General features: G+C 39.1%; 1 protein-coding gene across 1 annotated transcript in view; it reads right to left on the reverse strand.

Moving 5' to 3' along the window:
- The window catches only part of LOC113230428, a 186053-nt gene that overhangs the window by 47077 nt on the left and 125126 nt on the right, over positions 1-13850 (reverse strand). The gene's annotated exons all lie outside the window — the stretch shown is intronic.

Below are 13850 nucleotides of genomic sequence, written 5' to 3' on the forward strand. Positions count from 1 at the left end.
TTTTGAAGTTGTTTATTTTTTTTAAATGACAGACCCAGGCATTAAAAACTTTATGGTTTGCTAGAGTAGTTACCGAAATAGCAATTAATATTAGTTCTTTTACCTGTTATAACTTCGATATCCGATAAATCGGTATAAAACCATCACCGGCATCTCTAGGTGTGGTATGCGTCTACGGCTGCATGTATCGCGTGAGCGGGTATATGAGAAATGTCGCAGTGTCAGTCATGTTTAAAACCAGCTATTCAACTTATCCCTCTATCTAAAATAAAAGCCAGTGTTTCCATTTATGTATGTACTTTAAATTTCTAAGAAAACAAACAAAAAACACAATTTATTACAAGTGTAGTCAGCAATAGTAAAGCCCCTTGTAAAAGAGTTCGTTCAAGGTACCTGTTTGTACCGCCTAGCAGTAATGTAAGCATTAGTGCGTTCTGGTTTTGAAAGGTAAGGGTGCTGGTGAAATTACAGGCACTTGAGACTTTTTAACTTATGTCTAAGAATGACGGGCACATTGGCAATGCCTCTCAGAACTTTACGATTTAAAACTTTAACTGCGGCACTGTAACTGTTATGGACAGACGTGTCGCTTACCACCAGGCGCACGACTCGTTCGTCCCATCACTTGGTAAAACGAAAAGATTTTCAACATAAATAAAAGTAGCAATTCGTAAGATTCCGAAATATGTATTTTGTATGCTCGACCGAGAACGCCTGATGTCTTCTTTGCAAATCACGTTTCAGAGATATGATTCAAAGGTTTCCCATTCAAACCCACATTTCCTGCATCTATCGGTTATCGATTAAGGTCGTGGAGGCAATCTTCAATCCTAGATCGCGTTTGAGCAGTCACATAGAATCGTTGTAAACTAAATATTCGATCCCAGTTTAAGGTGAGCACTGGGCGAGAAATGGGAAAAACTGTTTTGCTATTAGGGAAATGCCGGGGTAATACGAAAGGAAACGTTGTGATGTTTTCGATAATTCATTGTATTGTTGAGGTATTACACGGCCCTTCACCTATTGCTAATGTTCACAGTAGAAGTTACTTTTATAGACCTCGCTGGCGTGGCGCACGGTGCATCCCAAGAGAGAGTGAGTTTTATTAATGGTTTCCGACGATCGCCGGAAACGTAAATGACGTTTCTCAAATAACCAAACGGTTTAGGTATTAACTATTAAATAACAGTCTTACGACAAATATACAATATACCTAAGGATATTATTTAAAGTATGTGCTAATGTGTTACATTATCATGTAACATCATATCATGCACATCCTATCGGATGTGCTCTTTATTTGATCATATAAAAATTTTGAAAACAACGTTATTTCTTCGGCCAAGTTTCGAACAATTGACAACACCTGAGGATGCTTCGTAGAGAGGCGAAACACGTGTCAAATATATTTCTAGTGGTGGTGTCTGTGACTGCAGTTGCGCTTGTGTTATTAATTTTATGCGGAGGGAGGGTGGGAAAATTACCTGCATGAAGAAATATTCAACACAAGCGCAGCTATTTTACACGATTTAACTTTCACTGGGTTGGCGGAAAATTAATTTACTTTTTTATTGACATGGACTTCCGCAATGTAACGCCTGAATCTATTATTAATTACTTAAAAAATTCTAAAACGATTTTTTTGATTTTATAAAAAATTTATGCGCATGTCACCTCCATCTTACCCGATGGAAAGTGACGATGTAGCATGCAAGCCTAAATAATGCCTATTCACTCTCGCCTTGAAAAGGCATAACGTTCAGGGAACAAGTCTACAGCAGGGTATTCCACCTCATGGCCGTTCGCCATAGAAATGTAGAAGCGAAACGCTTTATGCGAATCTGTGGAATCCACAATATAGGAACCCCAGCCCACCTATGGTCTCCCGAAGATGAAAAGGGAAAGGCATAATTATATCTAACTTTTATGCCGAAGCCCTATTAGTTATTAAATTCACATTTGTCCCTACATTTGAAAATTATCCAGTAGTTTAAAGACACACCGAGGAGCGCCGCCCGTTGCCCTGTCAGTTACCATTGGGCGCTTGTAGATGTCAGATTTGTGTAAATTTGTCTCTCCTCTCTCTCTTATTTTATTCGAATTGCAGTACGCGAGGGACGACCCCCCTACACCTCACCTCCTAAGATTGAAATATCTCGGTTTAACACATTCGGGCGAGCTATGTGCTATGCTGTCCTAAGCATTCGTAAGTGGTGTAGAACAACGTACTATTCGATACGTCATTTAATTTCTTTAGTTTCATCGAAGTACGTAAGAGAAAGCTATTTGGCCATACAAAATATTAATAGTGACGCCATTGCTTTACATATCAAAATATTAAATTGCTGGTGACACGCAGTGTCGAAATTTCACGGGATAAGTTAGCACTACTCACACACACCAATGGTCGCTGTCATACTCGCGTAACGTCCGCGGGCAAACCGCCCACTAGACGACAACGTTTATTGACGAAGTCTTTAGAAGAACCGTTTATAAACATTTGCATTAATGTATGATAAAGATATCTGCCACAGCGCTTTAATCAGCTAAAGCACGACGCTACAATCAGGCGATTGGGGTCGGACTAAATAAGCCAAAACATATATGTAACGAAACGGCGTTAAGAGGGCAGCGAGCTTCTGGCGCTAATTGATTTTAGGTATTCTATGCGCCTCGTGTATGTCTGTGTGTGTGGCATACGTTTTCAAAGCCTTGCGTAATCCCATACGACCCAACCTCCACGTCAGATGGCCGAAGCAAGACTAAGGCGGACAGGCGGAAGCGTGGCGACTCTGGCTAGTACCGGCGGACCACGTGCTTATTTAGATATTTCCTTCGTATTATTAAAATAAATACACATTTTGAAAATATACGGAGTATACGTTATGGAAAAGATGTAGTTTTGTTATTATTCAAAAACTGATGACCTTCCGTGAAGTATTTACGCCGTAATAAGGGTTTATTTTGTAATTTAAAGATAACCTCGGATTTTTTGTCTATCGAGGAAATTGCAAATAGTCGTGATTCTAAAAAGTATGATTTATAGAGTGAATTCTTAAATACCCTGTACATTAATTTCATAACTTAAGGACGATACAGTAAGGGTTTAAACGAACGCAACGTTATTTCACAATTACGTGTCGCTACCTCAGCGCAGTCTAAAGGAACGAATGGAGATACATTTATTTGTTTATAATAAATGATATCACAAAAGAAGAAAGAAAAAAACAGTGAAACAAAACAATGAAAATATTCAAACGTAAAACAAAAACAAATAATTACAAAACAAGTCAAAAAATACAATAAAAATAAAACTAAAATTATTCACATAAATAAGGACATAGGGCACTAAGTATAAAAACACTTTGTGTGACGGCAGCTGCGGTAACAAAAGGGTCACTAACTCAGTGTTTTCACTAACTATAGGGTCCTAAAACCCAAAGTGAAGACATGAAACAACATACACCAGCATTCGTACTTAAACATAACAACAAAGTAATTAAATTATTATATCCACATTAAACTTTCACAAAGAGTTGTCATAAGATGTGGGCTCCGTAGCTTCCGCAAGTTTCGCAAATTTTTTGAATTCTCAGCATCAGGGGCAATAACGCATTTAAGAGTGAAATACGCAGAGACCGGGTGCGGTTCGGGTGCGTGTCGGATCGGGACCGCGGCGGGTCTAATGCCGTGTATTTATGGACGACAACACACTCAGCGTGGGCGCGTGCGCCAGACCCGCATCCGCTCTCTGTGTGTTTCAAAGTCAACGTTAAATAATCTGTGTTACATAGGTAAGCAAATTATACTTGAAATTGTCATACTGAATAAACTCTACTGTTCATTCGTAATGGAGATTCCCCTGAGAAAAATGAGCAAGAAACTCTAGGGGTAGCTCTTTGTAAATATACATTTGAATACACTTGTCACTAAAATATTTAATTTAAACGTCTTAGATCGAGAATACCAGAAAGAGATAAACGAGTCTCTACCACGGATTTTTTTGTCACCCAAGTACGCAGAAGTTGTATAATAAACTTTAGTATAAAGTTTTTGTTTCACAATTGTTTTAAACCTCGTAAATGGCAAATTTTGAATCTCAATCGGAATTTTATTATAGAAGTGTAGGTATACATTGCCCCTTAAAAGAATTTGAGGCTTTATGAAGACGACTGTCGAGAACGGTTACTTTATTTTTGTTGCTCGTATTAATGTTATGTCTGTCACTATTTTTCATAAAAAAAAAATATTTTTCTTAATATATAAAATCCGGGAAAATAGTTTCATTTCCTATATGTTCATAATTGCTTAATTTTTATTTTTAATATTATTGTTAATTTTTTAAATTTATTGTATGTTTTTAACACTTCATGGATCTTTTTTGACCGCTATAAACAATTATTATTACAGGATGATGACATAATAGGCACATACTACAGAGAGTTTTATCTTTTCGTATTGCCTCTCATAACAAATAAAAATGTCTACTAATTCAGTTATTCCATTTAGCGTGTGGATGGTGTAAAGTTATCTATATCTCTATCTATCTACCAATTTGAAGAAAACGAGGTTATCCATCTGAGCTAATAAAGCTTCCCTCTCAACGTCTATCAATAAATTTCTGCCCTCACCTGAGCTCTTCATAACATGATTGAGTTCGAGAGCGTTCCCCCTATGTCGATTTATCATTGTTTTTATCACTCGCGGTTCGCCGTACGCCAAATGATGCGATGAGCAAGATTGAACTGTCTTATTTGTTAGATATATTTATTTTGAAAATTATATTTAGTTTTGGTAACACATAGAGGAGGCTAGTAGAGCCCGCGACCATGATTTTACGATCATTCTCGGACTAGTGTTCACTATCTAATTTCCGTGGCAAGTTTTATTATTTAAATATACAAGTATATTATCGTGTAAATATTGAATAATATTTCACGATACAATACTCGACTTTTTTAAGCCTATACTGTCCACTGCTGGGCAAAGGCCTCCCTCCCCTCTCTCCACATCTCTCTGTATTGCACCATTGAGGTCCAGTCTTTTAGGTGCGCGTCTAGCTCGTCTCTCCCCACCTCGCTCACGACTCGTCTGACATGCGGCAGACGGGGTCACGGCTCAGTCCCATTTTAGTTCACCCTCTTGTTGGCCTACATCTACGATTCGTGTTTTGGAGCGCAGACCACTGTTCCTAATTCGGTGTGACAATTTGACTGCCAGGATGCTGCGCCCTATAGTTCGTTGGAAGACCCCAAGTTTGGACTTTTGCCGCGTTGCTAGTGACCAGGTTTTTGCTAGTGAGGATGGGTCGAATGCACACGTCCAAGAGTTTTGTTTTGAGCGAGAGTAGTAATTCGCCTTTCATCAGATGTTTCATAGACCAATATTCGAATATTAAATAATAATACTGCACGATAAAAATATCGGATACTTAAATAATCAAAATTGCCATGGAAATTAGACAGTGAACACTATTCCGAGAATGATCGTTTACTGGCAATATTATTGTTACATTTTGTTCAGTCTGAGACGTAAATTGACAAGTCTCATGTGCCTGTAATTTCACCAGCAGCCTCACCCTTCCAAACCGGAACGCAGTAATGCTCACATTATTGCTTGGCGACAGAAATAATAAATGTAAGGTGGCACAAGGAGCTCAATTGCTATACTGCCCTCGGAACGAAAAAGATCACTGTCGTATAAAGTACGCATAGTTGTGCCTTTTTTCGTTACGAGAGCAGTATTGAAATTTGCCACGTAAATAAGTCTTACATATAAATAATAACTACAAACTAAGAAAATATAACTTTAGTTACACTATTAGTTATTGAAACGTAGTTTGTATGACTATAGCATCCATTACAACGTTGACTAACAATTTTGAGAGAGGTAGTAGCCCAGCGAGCAAATGATTGCCTGTTAATTGAGAGGCACACGGTTTGCGTCCCTGTGACATTTACGACATTTGGTGACACAATAATATATACGCGCTCTTTTCGTTTCGTGACACACATATTATTTATAGTAATGGGTGTTGCAAGTTGTCGTTAGTTTACAAAAACTATTTTACGTAAAACCGAAATAAACAACAGCAGCGGTGGTAGCTTAGTGGAGGAATGATTCGTTCTTATTTAGAGGCCGACGATTCGAATCCCTGTGGCGGCATTTATTATGACTTTAATTTCTAAGTTACGATTTGTGAATAATGCAATAGAAACTTAAAAGCCACACTAATATTATAAATGCGTATGTTTTTTTAAAATTTATTTACAGATAGTGTAATATTTTGACAGGTACAAAGAAATTCAGGTTGATTTATTTTAAAACAAAGTTTTTGTTAGGCAAGAGGTTTTCAGCCGCAAAAAAATTGCCTCGTAAATTTATCAGGTTTCAAACTATCGTCTAAAAAAAACTTTACAAAAAAGGTTATTTTATAATATTCTGATATCAAAATGTGTGGGAGTACTAAACGGTTCGGTTAGTTATTTTCAGAATATTTCAACATAGTTTAAAATAAATATCGTAAATGATCATCATTATCAACCCATTTGTACGTCTCACAGCAGAGCACGGGTCTCCTCTCAGGTAAGAGTTTAGGACATAGTTCGTCGCGTCTCTGGCCCAGTGTGGGTTGGGAACTTCACACGGTTTCCTAGGGTTGTGAACCTTCTTCTACCTGCAAGTTTCACCACGATATTTTCCTTCACTGAAATGGAATTCTTCAATGAAATTCACGAGGCGCGAGCACGGAATTGAAGCCACGGCCTCTGCTTCAGAGGTGGTACGTCAAACCAATAGGCTACCACGGCTTATTATCTTTTTTCTTCTTAGGGGAATTTGCCATACGAATGAGCACACTAAAAAACAGCGCACGATTATCAAGTGGAGTTTAATAGATTCAATCATACTTCTGGATTGAATCAATTATGAAATTATATATTTTTTTAATATAATATCAAGTGGCGGGACAAACAAGTCGTGCGCCTGACGGTAAGCTACATGCCTGTCCATAACAGTTGCAGTGTCACTTAGAGCCTTCAATCGCAAAGATCTGAGGGGCACTGCCACTGCGCCAGTTACCCTGAGACATAAGTTGACAAGTCCCATGTGCCTATAATTTCACCAGCACTCGTACCCTTCAAAACCGAAACAATTTAGCGACGGTGTGACCTCCTTACATCGTCAGAGTGTAGTAAGCCTTCGCAGCCATCTAGCTTCAGTAGCGTCTCCCAACATTACAATCCACTAGCGCCAGCGTGCCTCCACACATCTTGTTTAGTACGCTTAAAGTTCAAAATTCAAAAGGGTAGTGGTAATAAATCCAGTTTTATAAACATTTATTCCGGTTTTAACAATATTTATGATCTTTAAAATGTTTATCGCGCAAGAGATTTTTGCTAACTGATCAAAAAATAAGAAGAGAAGACATGTTCGCTGCCATAATCGGGCAGGGAGTGACGGTGAAACGAAACAAAATTAGAATGCGAGGCAAAAGAGCTATGGAACAATTCAAAATTTAAATACGAGTGGCCAGGAACCGGAGAAAGGCGATAAAAAGACGGGATGAGGATCTAAGGAGGTTACACCGTCACACAACAATGCTGACATTACTGCTTGGCGGTAGAAATAGGTAAGGTGGCAGTACTTTCCTGGACGAACTCTTTCACAAAGAGCTCTACTGTTACTAAATTAAATTATTTATTTAACACATTCGCGTGAGCTACGGTTATCCCGCTCTAAACGTTTGTAAGTGATGTAAAACGACGTACTATTACGTCGTTTAATTTCTTTTATTTCAAGGAAGTAAATAGTAAACAAATATTACACAACATACGTTGCTTTGATCCCATTGCCAAATGGAATCAAATCAGAGCTCCTTGTAAAAGAGTTCGTCTAGGGAAGTACTACCACCTTACCTCTTTCTGCCGCCAAGCAGTAGTGTGAAATTACAGACACATGGAACTTGTCAACTTATGTCTCAGGGTGCTGGGCGCAGTGGCAGTGTCTCTCAGAACTTTGCGATTTAAAGTCTTTGTGGCATTGCAACTGTCATGGACAGCCTTGTAGCTTATCTTTCTCGGTCTTGAGCAGTTTCTAATCGCTTTGTTCCCGTCAGTTCTTTGATATCGTCGTACCAACGCATCTGTGGTCTTCTTCTTCGTGGTCTCCATACTACACAGCTTTCTTTTTACGGTCTTTCAGTTACTTGGAATCTTAAAAAAAGTCGGAAACAACAATAATAATAATAATATCGCACATAATCAACATAGCCCCCCACTAGGGAAACCCTGTGTCGCCGGTGCCATGGACACACATAGATAACCACAAATTACACCCAAACTCACTAGAGAATAAATGTAGGCCGTACAAATATTTCACCCGGACCGGGAATCGAACCTGGCACCTCTTAAATGGCGACACCGACCGAGGTCATCAATGCATTGGTGTTTTACATTTTGTATGTACAGTGAACAAACGCAAGACTTTTGTGGTCGAGTGGCTAACTATGAGAGCCCGGGTTCGATCCCCGGCCGGGTCAATGTAGAAAATCTAACTTTCTATATTGTCTCGGATCTGGGTGTTTGTGGTACCGTCGTTGTTTTCAATTTCAATAGTGGTTTAGTTACTTACTTTACGATAAGAGTAACGTATTCGATGTTGTCTAATATTGATTTATTTCCCCATAGAATTACACCATAACTCAGTCAAGCGTGAGCTGTTGCTGTTCTTATAATAGATGTATTGTTTGGACAATGATTATCTTGTCTATGTATACCAGATTATATGCGCACGCATGTGAAATGGAACCCATCAAATACTGGACAAACAAGATCGGGGTCTGAGAGACCCGTATCTGTGCCCATCAAGTGAAGAGCATGTCAAACAAGTTCAACGTGTGGGACAAAGCAAGAGCGACTGACTGTACGCGGCCTTTCATACTAATTGGAATATATATTCTTTTTATGGTATTAAGTTACGGGACGAACAAGTCGTGCGCCTGGTGGTAAGCGAAACGCCTGTCCATAGCAGTTGCAGTGTCACTCAGAGCTTGAAATCGCACTAAGGGGTACTGCCACTGCGCCTATCACCTTGAAACATGAGTTGACAAGTCCCATGTGCCTATAATTTCACGGTATGTTCCGCAAATCCCCACTGGCGGGATCCTAAAGTGTGAATACATTTTATTTCACAAATCCCCTCTGGAGTCCTACTTTCTACGCAAACACTGACAAAATATCGAAGCTTATACACTTTTTAAAAGAAAACGCGCGCTGGGTCGACTACAACCTAAAATTTGAAACAATCTCTAGGATCCTCACCAAGATTTTGATGAACAGGATCTTTAGTATTAATTTGTGGAACATACCACTTTCACCAGCACCTTTACCCTTCAAAACTGGAACACAATAATATACTACTGCTTGGCGACCGAAACAGGTAAGCTGGCAGTATTTCCGTGGGCGAACTCTTTCATAAGGTGTTCTATTACTTCTTTCTTCCTTCCTTATAATAATAACAGGGGCTTTGGCATTGGATACGGGGGCGTCCACCGCCCGTATTGTAAAGGCCCCGACTTGACGCGCGCGGTGTTCCTACGTGCCGCCCCCAAGTGATGAAGGGCCAGCGCTGTGGGGACCGCGGAAGAGTGCGAAAGCATTCCCGTAGTCCCGGCAAAAGGCGCAGCGTCGGAATACCGTGGGAATTTAGTCGGTTGAAGTCCGATACAATCTCTCTGTTGCCCCCGCAGCAGAGAGATATCCATGAGGATTCCCCCACGTACAAAAAAGCCTACGTAGCTGGAGCATCTTTTCATACTAACTTTTTTTCCGTGAGAATCTGCGTTTCGACCTCCCTTCTTTATGAGGACCATCCTCGCCGACTTGAAGCCGGACGGAAACACCCCTCTCCGGAGACATCTCGTGAACAACCAGCTCAGTCCCCAATCCGGCGTAAAGAGTCAACACACACGCCCACCCTGGGATACCATCCGGGCCGGGTACAGTGTTCCGAGCACCGAGACGCACCTCAGCTCGATCCTGCTCCTCATCTCTCACGCCGAGATCGTCAGACCAAATGTCATCATCTGTCACTGACACTTGTCCCGACGACTTCTCTCGACTCTAGGGAAGAGTGACCACCATCCTCTCCACGGACCTAACCTAAACCGACCCGACGATCCGGCTAGCTATCACCCCCACATGTGTGCATAATCACCACTTACCAATTATTTTCTTAGCGCAGATATTTTTACATGCAACTACGTGAGCTAAGCTAAGTTAGCTAGCTTCGTTCGCGGTGTGGCCTGCGCTTAATCTGTCGTAAAGATCCGAGAAATTCACCAGAGAAATTTCGCAATGTACCATATAGTTTGTTATACGTAGACGGGAATATCTTACTTACAGTAGACCGCTAAAGTTTGTGACTAGATCCGTGCAAGTGCGATAAGAGGTATCGTAAATCCTGTGTTGCTATGCGTCAATCGCCGGTGCCGAATTGCCAAAGTTCACTGAGCTTAATTAAGCTCTGTATATTTCGATTTGGGTGGCCGTTGGTTCTTCCTTTGATTAAATCAAAGAAAGTTCACAATCTTCGGAAAACGAATCTTGTCCTCAACCAGTTATTTGTTCCCTGGCATTGTTTTTAACAACGACACCAATTGCTTGTACTCAAATTAGGGAATACCACTATGAGTACCAGAGCAACGGAATTCATCCTGGTGCACCACCCAGAAAATCCACACCAGAAACAATTTAGGAAAGATCATTTCCTCAAATTGGCCCCACACTGCAAAACCGTTGGGCCACCGAGGTCGCACAATTTTAGGTCGTTGGTGTCATTTCTATTGCTATTTTTTAATGTTTTTATTTCATGTTTTGGCTTTCTCTGTTTTAGCCGATGTGGTAATTCATATAGTTAATCAGTGTTTAAAAAAAACTAAATTGGCACATTTTTTTGTCTGTCTTACATAATTCTTTTTTTTATAATATCAAGTGTGATCCTGAGACATAAGTTGACAAGTCCCACGTGCCTGTAATTTCATCAGCACCCTTACCCTTCAAAACCGGTACACAGTAATGATGACATTACTGCTTGGCGGCAGAAATAGATAAGGTGGCAGTAATTTACCACGGTTACCGTGCTGGACTGCCACGCAAAGATTCCACGTTCCGAGCCGAAAGAAATATTTGTGTGGCCTACATTTATTTTTCTCGTGAGTTTGGATGTAATTTGTGATTGTCTATGTGTGTGTCTATGGCACCCGGGATACAGAATTTCTCTAGTCAGATTTGGCTGTAACTATTAATTTAATTTTATTTTAATAAGGGTTAAATACCCTTCACCATCGCTAGTTGCTCGTATTAGGCAGTTAAACAGTGTGCTTCAAAGGCAAATGTAGTATATAGAGAATATTATCACGGTAAGATTGTGCGATGGAGTTTCACGATTTAATTCCGTCTTTCCCTTTTCATCAGTGGGGTCCTTGATGGCTTGGGGAACCCCTATATTGTGTTATGGAATGCAATACCCAGCCTGCAAACGTATTCTCTGAACGCTAGAACTCGGGCCTTTTCAAAGCGACAGTGAAAAGGTGTTATTTAGGTGTGTATGCTCCTTCGTCGACCTCATCGTCACTTTCCATCAGGTGAGATGGAGGTCAAATCTGCCGACCGCTAATTAAAAGGCGGCTAAGTGACAAAATAATTTTTTGAGATATCATAAAAAAACCATAACCCAGTTTTAAAATATTGAAATTGTTTAATAATATTTCAGTTATGCATCGTTAGGGTAGGTTCCGATAAGTCGAACATGTTAACTAACTTTATCTGTTTTTAAAAGAGAATTTTATGCTCTATTCTATTCTATTTAAAACGAATATTTGACAATTTGTCACTTAGTCGCGTTTTGGTATATCAACCCGTTTTATTATGTATGTTACGCGATAACTCCGGTATTTGTGAATCGATTTTCATGATTCTTATTTTTTTTTGTTGGAAAGGGGGTACTTCCATAGTGGTCCCATTTCATTTTGAAGAAAACCGTCTACCTCTAAGGGTGTCTGTTCACGCATGAAGATTCATTTTTGTAATAGCGCTTAAATTTTACTTAGGAGCAATTATTTTAATGGTTGATTTTGCTATATCTCCAATTCAAGGCGTTTTTCTCTCAATATATTTTGAGTAGTGAGAACCGATTTTTATTATCTCCGGTGTCAAGTTTTGTATAGTGGCGAATTTAAGGATATTTCAATAAAACTTAGCAAATAGATGTAATTCCACGTACTTTTGAGGTCGGTTTTTTTAGTACTCTGTACTGAGATTATATGTTGATGTAGTAGGTAAGCAGTCCTTCCATATAAGAACTATTTCAAAGTAAGCTCTACTTCTAAAGATATCATAATTAATACTTTCTTGTACTTGTTTATTTTATTCCATTGCATGCCATATAAAATAATTTTTAACACACTTCAAAAAAAGGAGGAGGTTCACAATTGGACTGATTTTTTTTGTATGTATGTCACGAGATAACTCATAGATTTGTAAACCGATTTTGATGATGGGGATGAATCCGGTTTCGCGCACTTTCCCGTAACCGATGTCAATAAAACTTGGCAAATATATGTAATTCCACGCACTTTTGAGGTCGGTTTTTTTTTACTACTATAGAGTAGTATGTAAACTGTTTTTAGTGTGGTTCTGTGTTGTTGTATTCATGCCAATAAAACGATGTCTATTGTATGGGCCTTGACGTCTTGATTGTAGGTAGTTAAGTTAGTTGTAGTTAGTTAAGTTATAGAGTTGACGTACAATCGTAAAGTTTATTTTTGTTTAAATACAAGTTATTATATGGATGCTTATGTGACCGATTGCGACAGAGTTATTAAATCAACTAAATTATAATAAAAAGTTAATCAGTCGATTCACGTAAAGTAGGGCGCAAACTCAGCGTCTAAATCTAGTACGTGACCCGTACATCTATCTATAGACTGAGATTATAATTTTTAAATATAACATTACATATACATAAAAACAGTTTAAATACAAATAATTATTAAACACACAATTACATTTAAAACTAGTTTATAAAGGCAAAGTAGGGTATAGTATAGTCTGTGTTGTAGCGTCATGCCAACACGGGACTTATCTCAGCATATGCTGCAGTATCCTTCCACAGCGCTGGTTTTCAGTAAGCCCGTAGAGCTCAACGCCAGCAAAAAATTTACGAAAAAAAATAATGATAATAAATACGGAAAATAGCGTTGTTAACAATAACTGTACCAAACCTACTTTATGTAAAAGACGGCCTTAAGCCAAATCTGGCTTAAGGCCGTCACAACACACGGACAACAACAACAACAACGGAACAATCGTTCGCTTTTAGTTCTCTAAGAATCCGCTAGATGGCATTGACCCATTTGGCGTTATTTCTGAATCGCGGTGTTAAGATTTTCTCTCGAATGGTGACTACTCGAACACAATTGTGTTAATGTGAAGAGAAATCTGAGAATACAAAGAGCTCAGTAAGGCAACCAGGAGTTGAGTCCCTTCTCGGGCACTGCTACCCGGATCTTCTGATATTTCCTACGCTCGTATAGGATGAATAAACCTCATCTCGCGGAACGGACCTTCTGCATATAGGGTGAAATTGTATTGGCGACATACAAGGTGAAAAATAAAAATCTTCTGAACAACTTGGAGTTTCACTTGGCTAGTTTTGGTACCCTCATCCAACGGACGAAAGAACCTCCCTCCTTTACATAACGTAATAATATTTTATTATTAATGTATATTGTGATTATATGAGGATAAATTAATTAATACATGTATAAAGCAACATTTATGTTGTCTATA

The sequence above is a fragment of the Hyposmocoma kahamanoa genome, unplaced genomic scaffold (assembly GCF_003589595.1).
Source record: "Hyposmocoma kahamanoa isolate Upper Pololo Valley unplaced genomic scaffold, ASM358959v1 101, whole genome shotgun sequence".
NCBI lineage: Eukaryota > Metazoa > Arthropoda > Insecta > Lepidoptera > Cosmopterigidae > Hyposmocoma > Hyposmocoma kahamanoa.